The following is a 17,817-nucleotide window of genomic DNA, read 5'->3' on the forward strand; positions in this document are numbered from 1 at the left end:
TTAACAATTGACAATCATTACTGCTTCCATGAAATTGTGGATATTTGAGAAATACTTAAGGATGTTGACACAATCAATTATAAAAAATAGTGACTGAGTTGGATTAGCTGGATGTGGGTAAAAAATACTGAGTCTTGGAGGTGAGCTAAAAAGTGCCATAGATGTCCTATTTATAGCATTGTTGTCACTCACTACACAAATAACTTTGAAACCAATGTCATGAAGGCCACATATTTTCTTCACATAAAAAATAACTGTTCTGCTATAAGGTTTCTCACTGGAAGGACATGCACTATTTCTTTAAAAGACGACAGAAATGATCGTATCATAGAGACATACGCTGCACTAGAAGCCTTGTCACTATCAAATGCTGCCACCACAATATTTCCTCCCTTGTAATCAAAATAATGTTTAATATGAATTTCATCCATGATTAAAGAAATGGTACAACCACTTTCCTGAAAAGATTTAAATCTTTCCTTAATATGCAGGAGAATAGCACCTTCATTTTGTTCATTATGAGGACCATTACAATATGAGGAACATATTTTCTGTAAAGTTCTTGGATGAGGAAGAATAAGATTGCCTGAAGACCTGAAAAATTTGTAGGCATGAGGGGAGACATAATGCAGGATACAACAAACTACAGAAAAGTGAGGATTAAACCTGTAGTTTTCCTCACTACTACATAGCAACTTAACTTGCTCACTTAAGAATTGAATTTGTTTCTGTTTTTCTTCATCCGCAGAAACGCACGTATCATTTAAAATGTCCTGTATAAGAAGGCACTGGCTTCTTAATGAATTTTCTTTTGCACTGACCAATTCTTTCATTTCGTCTAATACTGTAAACAAATCATTGATATTCTAAATTTTGTCTGATATTTTGCTACTGTGTATCTTTCTTATTTCAGTGTTTCTTTTGTAGGCGGACAACTGCAACTCATTTGTCATTGCAAAGGATACAGACACAGATGGAGCGAGTAATACAGTAAGCAACAGAAATAGGACACAGTCACTTCTGCTAACAATGGTCCACTCTCTGGGAATTGTTACTCTTTCTAAGCACTGCAGAAATTCTTCAAAAGTAGAAAATAACTTCCTCGAATCATACGCTGTTTTGGTTACTACACTATTATTAATAGCTTTTAGCTGACTTTCATTGTCTAATCTATCTCGCCTTTCCTCTGCACTGAGAGCTGGTGTATGGAGTAGACAAATAGGTTGGGGAACCTGGTAACACTGATGGAACAGTACCCTCTCTAAGTCTTGGTCTTGAAAGCTTGACAGTAAGCTTTGTGCCTTTCACTTCATCACAACATCCTCATGTCAGCAGATGTCAGATTCGGTGAAGTGAAATTCACAAACCTATAACAAAGTAGTGAGAGTCAGTACAGTATACAGGATGATTTAGAAATGTGTGTCTGTATGTGAAAGTAAAAAACACTGGGGACTCATTCATTTTCCACCAATATCAACTTGACAGGTCACACCTTAGTGGAAGTACATAAATCATTTAGGGCTAACAGTAATATACCATGATCCACAACAACATGCATGTTGCGTTGCAATATTCTTTTATTAATTAGTACTATAAGCACTAGAAGCATGCCTCAACATACATCAGTATATGATGAATATACTTGTGATCTGCTTGTGTTACAGCAGTACTGTGATATTTAGGGAACTATAAGAGTAAAGTTCCTATTACGGATTAAGTGTCATCAAATTTGAGTGATCTGTTTCATTGTGCGTCTTAACACAGCAATTATTTTGTAATGCTGACTTTACAGTTTCTTCATTGTCTGGTATATGAAATATCAACAGCTGCAGAATAATACTTCGCTGTGGGTGTTATTATGCCAGCACATATTAAAACTGTGTCATGGCAGCAAACGCTGAATGAGGGTCTTGATACAGCACAAATTTCATGTTTGGATAGATGAACAACTGCAAAGCAAAAGCATGCCAAACACAAAATAAAGTTGAGCAGATGCCAACATAAATGAGACACCTCAATAACACAGTCATGATTATCCAAATGCAAGTATGTTAAGAAGATATCAATTAAACATTTCGTATCAAGCTGTGCTGCATGAACTCAACGACAACTGACATGTCAAGCAACCAACTGGAACGTTTAAGATACCGGAAAGATTAAGTAATTGGATGCGTTATTAACGTGAATATCGTTATATGAGGCGGCTCAAGTGATACAGCTCACCACTGAAATCTGGTTGTGATGACACCCATTCTGCAGCGTAACCTGAAGTGTAGGTTAGGTTGAAAGATGATTATTTGGTTGTAAGTTGACGAAGCCAGTGATTCTGAATGCCTAATAACGGGAAAAACTAACACAGAAAACCAACATAGATATGCTTCATATAGAGAGATCGCTTTTTAAACACGAAGACAGGAGTTTCAACATTCGTTAGCTCTCATGCTAACTATTGCAAGAGAGGAAAACAACACCCGCTCACAAATAGAGGATAAAACGTATCGGTATTGTGTAAATTTATGTTTTGTTTTCAAAATCAAAATAAAGCCACTTGAAAACGAATACTTATTTACTGCAAAAGTTTGCTCACAATATTAGTCAAATACACGCAAAATTTAAGATATTCCACTATCATAAAAAATTAATGTACTAGGTAGATAGTTTTTACACACTTTCGTGTGCTGAGTGGGTTGGAAATTGTCCCGATGAATCGCTAAAAGCCATTTCCGATGCAGATTCCCATTTTTCGTAAAGGAAAACAACATTACTTTCGGTCCAGTTCCGTAATTCTCAGGACACCTTGGTACACATTTGTAAACCATGTTCACATTATATTCACAAGAAGGAAACGCTATAACCGCTAGTTTTAATCACTAATGTAGCACTAGAATCCAACGAACGAGTAGATACACAACCGCTTCTAAACACAAAATGGTGGTCCGCTTGGAGTGACGTCACGATCTGCTAAGAAATTCGCGCCGCGGCCCTGTCTCTAGGTGGTTGTGAAACTATGCACTCACTCGTTTTATGAGCAAGTATCTTTCTTTCGGGTGATCCCAAACAAGCTGACACATAAACAATAATAAATAAAGAACACGATGTCATACTTTCTCTGCGCTTTAGTGTGGCACATTTTTCTACATTAGAGATATAGCACTTGGAAAAATCATTAGTCCAGGCATTGGCGCTGAAGTCACTTATCTCTGTCTGGTTTGCAATCGACGACTGCCACTGCACAGCCACCAGAAGACATCAAGTATACTGAAAACTGCTGGCACCAACCACTCTTACTACGTTCCTCGCCAAGGTGTTGGAGCACAGGAAAGTGTACGAGAGCACTCATTTTGCAGCCAGTTGAAACAAATTAGCTGGCGCGGCGAGACACAACAGCTGTTATCACCAGTTCAGTCGCCAGGGATGAGGGATTCACGAATTGACACCGCGCTTGGGCAAAAAGTATTTCGCTTTATTTCGAACTCCAGACGTAGCCCTTCCGTTTCTTCATAGTTAATTCTTCCAGTGAATAAACATCAAGATTGCTTTATAAAAAAGTAAACAGCCGACTTAATTACCGTCAGCGTAATTACGAAGTATTTGCCAACAATCTGGGGTGCACTGTCAGGGATAGCTCGCGAGGGAGAGGCGCTCTAATGCCAGGCCGTCTCCGCGGGGTCTGGCGGCGCTGCGGTCGCATCCTCCCAGAGCCGTCCGCCATTGTCGGCCAACTTGCCACAATGGACACAGCGGATTGGAAACAAAGGGTTGAGGCGCGCCGCGGGAGCAAATATCGGCCTGAAGACGCACAGCTATTGTGCTCCGCAAACAGCCGCAGGCCGCACCGAGCCCTGCAGGTGACAATGTCCTTTGACAAACTGCGGCCTTGTATCCGGTGGATTCAGCGTGATGCACACCCATTGTTTGACTACAACGTACGCAACAATAGTGGCGGAATCCGCTCGCAGAATCGCGCCAGGACAGCAAAGTTGGCCATTTGCGCTCGCTCTCCCCTAATTCACCTCTGAATGGAGTCAACATTTTCTACGTGGTCGTTGATCTAGTTCATAGTTGAGCAGATTTATGATTTTTTTATCTTCATAAAGGACGTAGAGTTCCCTAGCTCCATTTTGTTTTAATTTTATCAACCTACGAGACATTGTCATCCCTTCTCAGCAAAGTTTCATAAACCTTTACTTAGTCTTGAGGAAAACAAGCAATACTGCTGGACGATTTGACATGTGTTGTGCAAACATGAAAATATGTTAACGGACTGCACGTATCTGCAGAGAATCCGGATCCTCGTTCCTGTATAAAAATTATCTTGTTGGGGACTTCGAGACAAGGTGACTCCGCATACGACGAGTACTTAACACAAACAAGGACCCCACTAAACTAAACCGCTTTTCTCTTAGGCTAGTTTTTGATACGCAAAATTTCCGGAACGATTTCTCGTGTACATTACGAAACCTAAATTCAGCATAAGAACCTAATTATCGAAGTTTCACTTTAGACTGTGCATACACTGGATTGTTGTTAAGATTACATACCGTGATTTAAAATGAGAAATATGCGTTAGTTATGCATGGAGTTATACATCGGTTACACGCCAGGTGTAATTTCCATACTGAAGTATGGCCTACACTATTACGATCTATCTCGGTTTGTAAATAGTTACGGAATAATTAAATAACAAATGACGACTAATGCAACGGATTGCACCGCAGGGAGCGCTAAATCATGTAGCCTAGTGTCTTGACTTAACTAAAAGTACCGGAACTGAAAATTTGCCCTTAAATATGCCCAGCCGAGAACACCTCTCCCCCCATTCCAATCAGAATACGTTGAAATCTGGCTACGTTGATCAGTCTCGATTAAGCTTGTCACAGGGCAAAGACATAGTTCGAGGTTGAAAAAGCGTTCTGCACTAATACTAGACGACTATAGTAATATGAGCACGCTTTTTTTTCTATTGGGATGGTGAAATATATATTTACGGAGCAGAAAACAAGGAAAAGCTTTAATGATATCCGGGTTAAAGAAGCAGACATCCTTATAAACTGTACATAATCCGCAGGCGACGTTGTCTAATATTTCACTGTGGAAAGGTATGTGATATGAGCAGAAAAATTTAGTTACATTTGCGGAAATGGATGACACGCGAGCTCAAAATTATGAGCAATAAAGGAGTAAAGAACTGTTGTTATGAAGCTAGGGAAAATACAAAACACAAGAGATGACACATGTAGCGCGAAGAAACAATCTCAACAGCCAAACTTTTCTTTGAAAACAGACGCACCACATGTAGACGATTATTTGTGAACAGGTTTCACTTTGTAGCGTCTGTGGATTTTCATTTCCTTAAACACACATTCTGGGAACTTAACAAAAGGTACAATAATCGCAACGCCTAAATTGCGGATATATACGTTCCTGCGCTCAATGTTTCATCTTCAGAAAAGATTGAAACCTAACCGTGACTGAACACTCAATGAGTACGGGAATGTGTTGTACCAGCAAATAGGGGGTAGTGTACTTAGTAACAAATGATCAAATGATGTTTTTCGGGGGATACTTCAGTCTAGTGACTTATTTTGGAATCACACGAAGGAATGCGCTCTAAGGACCGCCATTAGCACTTTTCGCCATTTTCTACAGTTTGTGTTGTTGTTAAGCATGAAGCTGTTTTTTTTTTTGTGTAGCTTATTTAAATAGCATTCTATACATTTAAGTGCTGTATAACATATCAATGCCATTTGGAATATATTGTTAATTCTTCAGTAAAAGAATTTTACAGTGAGTGAAACACTATACAGGGTCACAAGCTGCGATATTGTATTTGTAATAAGTTTCCTTTAATTTACGTCTATGGTCACAAACTTTTTGTTAACGGATTACCGGTTTCGGTCTTTAATGACCATCATCAGATCTGTTTCATAAAAACAAAGTTCTAAAGTACTGCAAGTTTGTGACCATAGACGTAAATTAAAGGAAACTATACAGAGTGTTTTACAATTCATGTTATACACTTCTAGAGGTTGTAGATGGAACTAGGCAAATTAATTTTTACATAGGAACCCATATCCGAAATACTTAGTTTCCATGTTACAAGGAAAACAAGAGCTGCTCAGTCGGGCGCTAGATGTTTCTTAATCAGTTCGCCAGTTATGACAGACTAGCCACATTCATGAATGATATGATAACGTCATGTCACGAGATGTCCTCTGTTCCCATTCACCTTGTTTTCATGCTTCCTGGTGATGCGCCAGTTAACATTACGGTGACTAGTATTGTAGTAACGGGATGTTAAATACATCGATATGTTGTTAATTTACGGTGAACCTCGCCGTAATGGAAGAGAAGCTCAGCACCTGTACCACGAGTACTTTCCAAATCGTGTTACTCCATTTCATCCAATGGTTGCTATAACAGAATAAAGTCTGCCGGAAAGTGAGAAGTCCATACGTGAAAAGGCAAACTGGGGCGCTCCAAGAAGTCCATCACCAAGCTGAAGAGGACCCATCGACAAGTACTCGACCCATTGCACGCGACTTGCATGTACCTCACTCGTCTGTCTGTCGTGTTCTATATGAACTGCAAACCGCTCGCATAACCCTCAGAAGGTACACGCAAAGCTCCAGGGGGATTTCATGTCACGCGTTAATTTCTTTACTTGGTTTTTACACCGTTGGGTTGATTTTTCTCAGTTTCCTAGGTGAATTTTGTTCGCCGACGAGCAGCATTTCAACAGGGAAGGTGTTTTGAACGCTCGAAATAGCTACACTTGAGATCAAGAAAACCGCAAAGCCACGTGCACACGAAGATTTCAGCACACGCTCTGCATCAGTGTCTGGGTTAGGTATCTGCGATGGTCGTGTAATTGGGCTGTACGTCCTTCCTCCCCACCTAAGGGATTCCAGGTACTTGATGTTCCTGGAACAAGTGCTGGCTGAGATTTTGGAAGATGTGTCACTGAACATTTAGCACGAATTACTGTTCCAGCATGATGACGCAGCATATTTTGCAGTTCGCGTCCGAAGTCATGTGAACGTAGTCTGCGGTGACGAGTGGATCGGTCGAGTTGGATCATGTGCTTGGCCACAAAGACTTTTTTTTTATTTACACGTCAAGTTCCGTAGGACCAAACTGAGGAGCAAATCTCCAAGGTCATGGAACGTGTCAGTACATGAAATTAGAACATAAAAGTAATAACAGATAAAAATAAAATGTTTATGAACCCAGAAAATGTCAAGCCATAAGTTTAAGTACACGCAATCAACAACGTAACGTAAGAATCAGCTTAATTCTTCAAGGAACTCCTCAACAGAACAGAAGGGGTGACCCATGAGGAAACTCTTCAGTTTCGATTTGAAAGCGTGTGGATTACTGCTAAAATTTTTGAATTCTTGTGGTAGCTTACTGAAAATGGATGCAGCAGTACACTGCACACCTTTCTGCACAAAATTTAAGGAAGTCCGATCCAAATGCAGGTTGGATTTCTGTCGAATGAAAGCTGATTGTTCTTGGGAAAAAGATGATATTGTTAACAAGAAACAACGGTAAAGAATATATATATTGAGAGGCCAATGTCAAAACACCCAGACCTGTGAACAGGGGTCGACAAGAGGTTCGCGAACTTACACCACTGATTGCCCGAACCACCCGTTTCTGAGCCAAAAATATCCTTTTAGGAGGGGAAGAGTTATCCCAAAATATAATACCATACTACATAACCGAATGAAAATAAGCAAAGTAGACTAATTTTCGTGCCGAACAATCACTTACTGCAGTTCCGTTCGAATAATAAAAATGGCAGCATTAAGTCTTTGAACAAGATCCTGAACGTGGGGTGTCCACGATAGCTTACTTATTATCTATCTGAACACCTAGAAATTTGAACCGTTCAGTTTCACTAATCACATGCCCATTCTGCGAAATTAAAAGTCAGGTTTTGTTGAATTGTGTGTCAGAATACGCTTACTGCGACTTAGCGTTAGTTTATTTTCTACAAGCTATGAACTTAGATAATGAACTGCACTATTTGAAACAGAGCCAATGTTGCACACATCTTTTATTAACAAGCTAGTTCCATCAGCAAACAGAAATATTTTTGAGTTACCCGTAATGTAAATAAGGAACAGGAGTGGTCCCAACACTGATCTCTGAGGCACCCCCCCCCCCTCCCCGCCACTTGACCATACCCCACTCAGACCCCACATCACAATCATTCTCAAGACTGTGAACAATGACCTTTTGCTGTCTGTTGTTAAAATAGGAGGTGATCCTATTGTGAGCTACTCCCCGTAATGGTGCAACTTCTGGAGCAACATTTTGTGATCAACACAATCAAATGCCTTAGTAAAATCAAAAAATATGCCTAGCGTTCGAAACCTTTTGTTTAAGACATCCAGTACCTTACAGAGAAAAGAGAATATTGCATTTTCAGTTGTTAAACGACTTCTAAAGCCAAACTGTACATTTGATAGCAAGTTACGTGATATAAAATGATCAATTACCTTACATACACAGCCTTTTCAATAACTTTAGCAAACACCGATGCCATATAAATAGGTCTAAAATTATCTTCATTATCCCTTTCTCCATTTTTATAAATCGGCTTTACTACTGAGTGCTTTAATCGTTCCGGAAACTGACCATTCCTAAAGGAAAAATTACAAGTATGACTAAGTACAGGACTAACATGTGCAGCACAGTACTTTAATGTTCTGCTGGGCACTCCATTATATCCATGAGAGTCCTTAGTCTTCAGTGATTCAGTTACTGACTCATTCTCCCCCTTGTCTGTATCCCAGAGGAGTAGTTCGGACATCAACCTCGGAAATGCGTTTGCCAAGAGAGTTATATGATTCCCTGTAGAAAATAAATTTTTATTTAATTCGCTAGAAATGCTCAGAAAATGATTGTTAAATACTGTACATACATCTGATTTATCAGTAACAGAAAATTTTTTACTACGAACTAACTTTATATCGTCGGCCTTGTGCTGCTGACCAAACACTTCCTTCACAACTGACCACATGGTTTTAATTTTATCCTCTGAATTAGCTATTCTATTTGCGTACCACGTACTCTTTGCCTTTCTAACAACATTTTTAAGCACCTTACAATACTGTTTGCAATAGGCTACTGTAGCTTGATTGTGACTGCTTCTAACATATTAATATGATTTCGCTTTGTTCTGTATCATATCCTTAGCCCACTAGTCAGCCACCCAAGCTGCCTTTTACTGCTAGTACCCCTTTTAGAACGTTCTGTTGGAAAGCAACTCTCAAAGAGCATGAGAAATGTGTTAAGGAAAGCATTATATTTGTCATCTATGTTATCGGCACTATCAACATCCTGCCACTCTTGTTCCTCGACAATTTTGAAAAAATTCTCTATTGCCGCTGGATTAACTTTCCTACATAGTTTGCAATTCAATATGACATTGGTTTGAGTACCAAAGCCTTTTAGTGTTAAAATTTGTGCATCATGGCCTTTTACGAACAGAATGCTCATCTAGTAATGAAGAATGAATAAAAATATTGTCTATGGCTATGCTGCTGTTCCCCCTGCATCCTAGTTGGAAAAAACACAGTATGCATCAGATTATATGAATTTAGGAGATCTACCAACATCCTTTTTCTTGCAGAATCATATACAAAATTAATACAGAAGCCACCACATACAATTAATTTCCAGTACCGTAGTTCCTATAAAGTGAATCAGGAACCCTCTCTAGCGTGAGCAGTTACGCTCTGAAATCAGAATAAGGGGACCTATAAACAACAAAATTTAGAAGTTTACTTTCACTAAACTCAACTGCCCCTGCACAAAATTCAAATATCTGTTTAGTGCAGTGCCGTGATACGTCTATGGACTCAAATGTAATACATGGCCACTTCCCCAACCCGCAAGGAACTCCTTGAGAAACAACCAGCTAATCTGTATCCTGGTAAAGGAAACCTCTGAACTGTCAAATTATTTAAGCGGTGCTCCGGTATACCAACAATTTCACATTCAACATCTATAAGCAGTTCACTAACTTTAATGCCTCTTATATTTTGATGAAATATGCTAATTCTTCTCTACTTGGAAACATGACGTCCTCTGGAGGTGATTCCTTAGTTAGAGGGACTTGCTTTAAGAAGGTATACCTATCAGCTGACCTCAATCTAAAAATGGTGCAGACCCCCGGCCTAACCCCTGGACGTTTTCTTGTGGGGCTACGTGAAGAGTCTCGTTTACAATTCCCACATCCAGTCGGAAGAAGATCAGGTTCCATGGATCATGTCTGCGGCAGAAGTGATTAACCATTCACCACGCATGTTGGACAGAGTTTATGCGAGCTCACTGCGCAAATACACTGTGTGCACCGAACTTGATGGTTGTCATATCGAACAGATATAAGACAATTGTAGTATCACTGTAAATGGGAGTGAAATCTGTGCATCTTGTTTTCCTTGTGACGTGTAACCGAACCATTTTCGGACACGGGTTCCTGTATCAGACTTGACCTACTAATTCCCCTCTACAAGCTCTAGAAATGTGTAACATGACTTGTGAAACACCCTGCGTACTTTTAGAACTATCTATATAACATGTGTACAGTTAAGCCATACTTCGTCGATCGTGCACCATCCTGTACTCTGAAAGAGAAGAATGTATTTGACCGTAGAATATGTTATACTTACAAATGAACTGAGTTTCGTTAATGTCTCAACTTGCCTACCTGCCTTGCAAATGGAAATTTGTGTTCGTTTCCAATAGCTTGTATTTCATAATGTATTTAATTTGTATCTGGTTTTTGGTGATGTTTCATATTAATTTGATTTCACTTACTGAGTCCTTGCGTGTAGTAGGGCAATAATGTAACAGATTGACGACGAAATACAATACTGTAAATTTTTCTCCATTACAACGCCTTTAAATTTTGAATTGGAAGATGTTTTCACATTTGGAGAAACGTTAATTTTCTGGAGTAACTTTTATAATTTCAAAAGAAACCGGAGCACGTAAAATTTGAATGCCATCATATAAAAATGGATTAAGAAAATGCATTAAACATCTACTACAGCGGTGACTAGATGTGCAGTTCTTTTGTGTACCAAGATACAAGAATCTCTCCTTTACGGATTCGCAGAGCCTCTTACAACCATTGGGACGCTGTAACCACGACGATAAACGATGTCACAACACCTACAGTTCGAATCCGACTGTCTAGCGTGATTGGCGTGTTTGACTTTCCGCCCAGTATGGCACTGTCCCAAGCGGCACTTCACCCATGGACCGCCGCGCTCGTTTGGCGCGTTCTTCCCCGTCTTCCGTCCAAACGGAGAAATTGATTAGTTCTTGCGGCAGCTCCCAGGAGGCGGCAGTTAGTCACGGTGCCGGTAACACCAGACAGAAGGGAAAAAGTCGAGCTGTGCGGCCGGGAGACACACTCATAAATCAGAGCCCACAGCGTCCTGCATCCACTCGTCTCGGAGGTCAAAACACGAATCCGTTCCGTACGTCATTAAGAAAGACGGAGTGGTACTGCTACTAATAAACTGCAGGCAGCTCCAGCTTTATAACCTTCTGCAAGAATAAAAACAAATGTTTCGTCATGTAAGTCGTTCACAAAGACTCATCAGTGCCGTACATACCTTGACGTGCGTATGAAACTGACAGGTACTGTCATAAAGATAACTCTCTTCCAGTAGATAATAGTTGTGCGGAAAATGAATGATGACGACTTCGAACTATGCCTCACCTCAACTTTTGCACAAGCAGTCACTAACGCTAGTGCGCTCTTGATTGAGAGTTTGACTGAGGTATTTGGTGTGGTAGGGTACAGCGCCTGTATCACACCACCTTAGCGTACGAGGTGTGACAATAAAAGTAATGAGACTGACTTTCTTTGCAAGATGTGGCAACCCTGCAGGCTTGCGTAGGCACAATATCTTTAAGCTTGGTCTATAAGCTGCTTCTAGTCCAAGTGGCACATCGATGCAACTGCTCAGTCGTGAGTTGTGCTGTGGTAAGTTAACACGTGTTTGTGTCTCTCGTCACGGAAATGGAACCGCATAATATTGCGCAACGGTATGTCATTTCTTTTTGCGTTAAATTGGGTGAAAACGCGACGACAACTTACGGTAAGCTTCAGAAGGCTTTTGGAGAGGAGGTTATGTCGAGAGCTCAAGCTTTTCGTTGGCATAAACTGTTTAGTGAAGGCAGAACGAATGTTGAAGATGAAGACCGCAGTGGACGACCATCAACCTCAAGGACGGATATCACCTTGGCCAGGGTGCGTGAACCCGTACGATCTGGTCGAAGATTATCCATGAAAATGATTGCAGAAGAACTGAAATTTTAGGAAGACTTCGTAAAACAGTTCTTAGTGTCCGTGCCAACATTGCTGATAATTGGATTCTGCATCACGATAATGCGCCAACCCATACTGCTCTGTCAGTACAGCAAATTTAAAAAAAAATGGTTCAAATGGCTCTGAGCACTATGGGACTCAACTGCTGTGGTTATCAGTCCCCTAGAACTTAGAACTACTTAAACCTAACTAACCTAAGGACATCACACACATCCATGCCCGAGGCAGGATTCGAACCTGCGACCGTAGCAGTCGCACGGTTCCTGACTGCGCGCCTACAACCGCGAGACCACCGCGGCCGGCAGCAAATTTCAAGCTCAAAACAAATTTCAGTACTACCACAGCCACCTTATTCAACAGATATTGCTCCGTGCGATTTTTTTTTCTATATCCAAGAGTCAAAACGGCGGTCAAGGGACACCATTTTCAAAACAACACAAGATATCCAAAAATGTGTGACGAGGGTCTTGGAGGATATTACAGAAGATGAGTTCCAGAAATATTACCATCAGTGGCAGAAGCGCTGGAAAAAGTGTGTGCAGTCAGAAGGGAATTATCTTGAGAGAGACAACACTAAACTTGTCTAAAACGGTAGGCAACTTTTTTTCACATAAGTCTCATTACTTTATTGTCGCACCTCGTATCTCCACTGTCATACATGTTTTATTACTCTTATCAATCTTGAAATTTGTCTCTCAGGTGTCTTCTCTCTTTTTGGATAGTGTCTAATACATCTGCTACGGTATGCAGTAGAGGTATTAATAAGTGAGTCTTCCTAACAGGTTGTTATTGTTGGGATTTCAAAAATGCTACCTTTCGTTATTTAGAATTCTCTGTACTTTTTAATTGGACTGTTAAGTACACTTTCTCCTATTTCATTTACAGCTATGAGCCAAAACGTTAGGAGCAGCTGCTTAACAGCGTCTTGGTCAACCTTTGCAACGCAATATATCAGTTATTTTGCGTGTCGTGGATTCGACAAGTCCTTCGCAAGTTTTTGGAAATACCATACGTCTACGGTCATGTATTTCAGTCATAAATTACGGGCCCAGCGGTTTGTCGGCGCGAAGCTAGTGGTACATGTTACGTCTTCCTTGCACGCTCTGTGGTTCTTTAGTGGATACAGGAGCAAGGAGCGAGTTCGTGTAGGGAGAATTCAAATATTAATTTGTTCCACATCTAATACCAAATAGTAAAGTAATATATAACTTTTTTGCTGTGTTTGAAGCACCATTTGCTAACAGTAATTACAATGTGCACTGATAGGCCAAAGCATTATGACCACCTGATTAACAGTTTGTCTGTTTTTAGAACGAAATACACCACTGATTTTACGTATCAGGGATCCGACAGACTGTTGGTAGTTTGCGGAGGTATGTGGCATTAGATGTCTACGCACAGGTCATGTTATTCACGTAAAAAAGAATTTACATCAGGCAAACTGGTCACAGAGACATCAACGTGAGTTCAGTATAACGCTCCTCAAACCACTGTAGCACGGTTCTGGCTCCGAGACACGGACAATTATACTGCTGGAAGATGACATCGTCGTCCGGGAAGACATCAAGCGTGAAGGGATTCAGTTGGTTCCCAACTGTTAGTGTGTCTTCGATTACTACCATAGCCCCTGTGCAAGCACAGGAGAATGTCTCCCGTAGCATAATACTGCTCCCACCAGCCTGTGTCCGTGACGTGCTGCACGTTCCGAGCCGTCGTTCACTTCGATGACGGCTTTTGTGGGGACCATCAGCGACCTAATGTAAGAAAAACGTAATTCTCCTAAACAACCGACACGTTTCCATTGATCGAAGGTCGAACCCCGACGGTCTCGTTCCCATTGCAGTCGTAATTGACGATGTCGTTGGGTCAGCATTTGAACATGCAGGCACGGTCTGCTGCGGAGCTCCATGTTCAACAATATATAATGAACGGTGGCGGTGAACGGTGTGTTCTGAAACACGTGGCACCAGCATTGTGCTCTTTCTGCAGGAAAGCCACAAATCACCATCTATCCTACTTTACTGAGCAGACAGTTCTCCTGTTAACAGTCGTGGACGTCCAACCATTTAGCACCTAGTTGTAGTTTCGCTGTTCTTCTACCTCTTTTCGTAGATGCTCACGGCAGTAGCACGTGAACATTTTCGAGATACCCGTTCACAAACTCTGCATAATGGTTTCAAATGGCTCCGAGCACTATGGGACTTAACATCTGAGGTCATCAGTCCCCTAGAACTTAGAACTACTTAAACATAACTAACCTAAGGACGTCACACTAATCCATGCCCGAGGCAGGATTCGAACCTGCGACCGTAGCGGTCGCTCGGCTCCAGACTGTAGCGCCTAGAACCGCACGGCCACTCCGGCCGGCGTCTCTGCGTAGTAATAATCTGCTCTTTGTCAAAGTCGCCTATCTCAATGGGTTTCCCACTTGCAGCTCATTCATATCTTCGATAGAGTGATCCCCCGTCCGTGTCTGCTCCGCTTACACACTTTTGTTACCGCGCCACGTGCCCGCAACGTCACCAGGCGGCATTGGCCTCACGGTGGGCAGTGGTCATAATGATTAAGCTTATCAGTATAGAAATATATAGAGATACAAAAGATTTATAAATCTGTCATCTTCAATACAATGTCTATTCAGAAGATGTCGAGCCATGGCCTCTATGAAAGTCTATAAATGTTATTCAAGTGGCAAACCACAGAATGGGCTCAGTGCATAAATGTTCCAACTTAAGTACACACGCCACCAGAGGTCTCGTGGGAGATACTTGCATCTCATTTGCTGCAGCGTAATCATTCTTCGCAGCGCACTTGTGCCGCGGTGGCGGTTGCAGGAAACGTGGTGGCGTTAACTGGTGGCACGCATATTCGAGAGTGCGGCCGACAGGACCGCGTCCATTACCGCAGTACACAACACGCAAGATGTGTTCCATCAGGTTCAGACGAAGGTAATTTGGTGGCAAAGACAGCAACGTCAGTTCGTTGTGATGCTTTTGAAACCAGCGCAGTGCGATTGTGCTCTGTTAACACCGTGTGCTGTCCTGCCAAAGGACACTACCGCTATCAGATTTACCTATTGTCTAGAGAACCAGCATTTGAGGCTGACTGCAGTACAATTTTACTGCCGCCAATTTATATTTCGCGGAAAGACCACAAAGATAAGATAAGAGAGATTAGGGCTCGTACAAAGGCTTATGGGCAGTCATTTTTCCCTCGTTCTGTTTGGGAGTGGAAGAGGGAGAGAAGATGCTGGTTGTGGTACGAGGTACCCTCCGCCACACACCGAATGGTGGATTGCGGAGTATGTATGTAGATGTAGATGTTCGTTCGTACTGCTGCTGGTAGAGACGTAGAGCATTTGTAATAGCATAGCTAAAGCTACAAGATTTTGTAAGTATTTTGCAATTCATCCCGTGTTAATGGTACGTTTTTACCAATAAATATGGAGTTTGAAAATCTGGCCATTCTTGTTGATACAACCTGTGTATTGTAACTCTGCCCCTCTGCGACTCCCTTGTTCGCTGCGTTTGGAACCTCTTGCTGGTGCCACACATAGATCAGTCTCGTGGCGACTGTCTATGATGCTGATAGCACCATGGGTACCTCGACAATGTTCTGTTTGCAAGTTACCGTTGTTGGGTACTTCTTACAATATGCATTCTGATACCAGTTGCATTAGCAACTATGGTAAGTTACTAAGTCTCAATTTATAAATGTTCAAAAATAATAATTTATGTCTTCAGCTTTCACGGAAATGATTTCCTTTTTTGGTAAACACAGATGGTTGCTCAACAGCTGAAACCAGTTATCTGTTATTGCGATCAAGACAAATTTATAGTGAATACACAATGTTTGGAACAGAATTATACGCGATGTTGGGATAACTGGAAGAGATGACATTCATTCAGGTTACAAAATTACTTGGCTGCTCTGATTGCTTTTCTGTCTGTACAACGCTTGTAACCAGCAGATAACACAGTATTCAAGACGTCTTTCTCGAGCTAATATACTAGAGAGTTAGGTTTCGTTCTACAGGATACCGCCGCACAGGGCAACTCGTGTGAAGTGATTAGCATTTGTCATACTCAGGGAAGCATGAACTGATAATTCTCGTCGTCCACATAGACAAGATCCTTCTCACTCAGCTACATGCAGGACACAGTACGATGACGCATGGCGTCTTATTTCAGTGCCCAATGTATGGTGCTTGTGGCAGAGAGATCACAGTGCGCCACATTTTAATTGTCTTTATATTCAGAGCATAGGGCAAAATCTGATTTACTTATAGATCTGCCCTTCTTTACCTGATAATGAGACGAATAAGGTATGAAATTAAATATTTTGTAAAATGTCCGATTTTCTCCGTAAAATATTAAGGATAAGTTTCTGAAATATTCTCAGGATGACTGGCTCTTCCATATTTTCTTTTATAACTCCTCAGCCAACCATAAATCCCTATGTCGTACTTTTAACCTTCTCCTTGCATTATCTGTTTTTCAAAAACAGAACTTTTGATGGCAGTTATAGTTGCAGCATTACCTGATTTCACCTCCCCCACACCTCTGATATCACAGTCCAACACGGTAGGATTAGCCCAGTTGTCCTAAGTTCAAAACTGCAGGAAACTGAAAAATCCTAGATGATAGAACTAGCCCACTTCTCCTAAGTTTGAAGTGGTGGGAATTTCAAAATAGCCTATTACATTTCTCACCCTCTGACGTCACAATTCAAGATGCCGGAATTAGTTCACTTGTGCTGATAGTAGTGCAGTCTGAATTGTTGTCAAATTTCCCCTAATCTACTTTCCCTATGTAGTATTGTCAGATTTCTTTCCCCATTGCTCTGACATCACAAAGTCCAGATGTGTGAAGGACACTCACAATTGGTCTGCTATGTTTAATGTCTAAGTAACTTCGGTACTATCATTCTGAGCCAACAGGGAATGTTTTGTTTTGTAGAAGACTCAACAGTTCATTAAAATGCGCTCTGTGCACCGCACCATAGTGAAAGGTTGATAATGAAGCATCAGAGATCCGTCTGGTAATAAGCTCGACTGAAAAACTCTTTTACACAGTAAGTATTAACCCATTCTATCACAATGTTCATTCCTGGTATGTAGGTATTTTTGCAAGCACACGCTGTTTGCTTTCATTTCTCCCTCTTGGCAGACACTTCCTGATGTAGGCAGTGCAACGCCTGATATGTCTGATCGGCAAATATCGAATGTACTCGAACCAGAAAGCATAATGTAGAATTGTTTTCCTATTTTGAGTTTCCACTAACGCCAACATCTTACTTTGTATAATGCACTGATGATTGTATTGTTGTTCGCTGCAACGTACAATCAGAATGCCAGTGACAGTAAATGCGTTGTTAAAGGCATGCCCTCAGATCTTTAAGGCGTTCCATACAGTTCTACACTGCCGCCTAATGAACAAAATACGAGTACGAAATATCAG

The sequence above is a fragment of the Schistocerca nitens genome, chromosome 9 (assembly GCF_023898315.1).
Source record: "Schistocerca nitens isolate TAMUIC-IGC-003100 chromosome 9, iqSchNite1.1, whole genome shotgun sequence".
Classification (NCBI taxonomy): Eukaryota; Metazoa; Arthropoda; class Insecta; order Orthoptera; family Acrididae; genus Schistocerca; species Schistocerca nitens.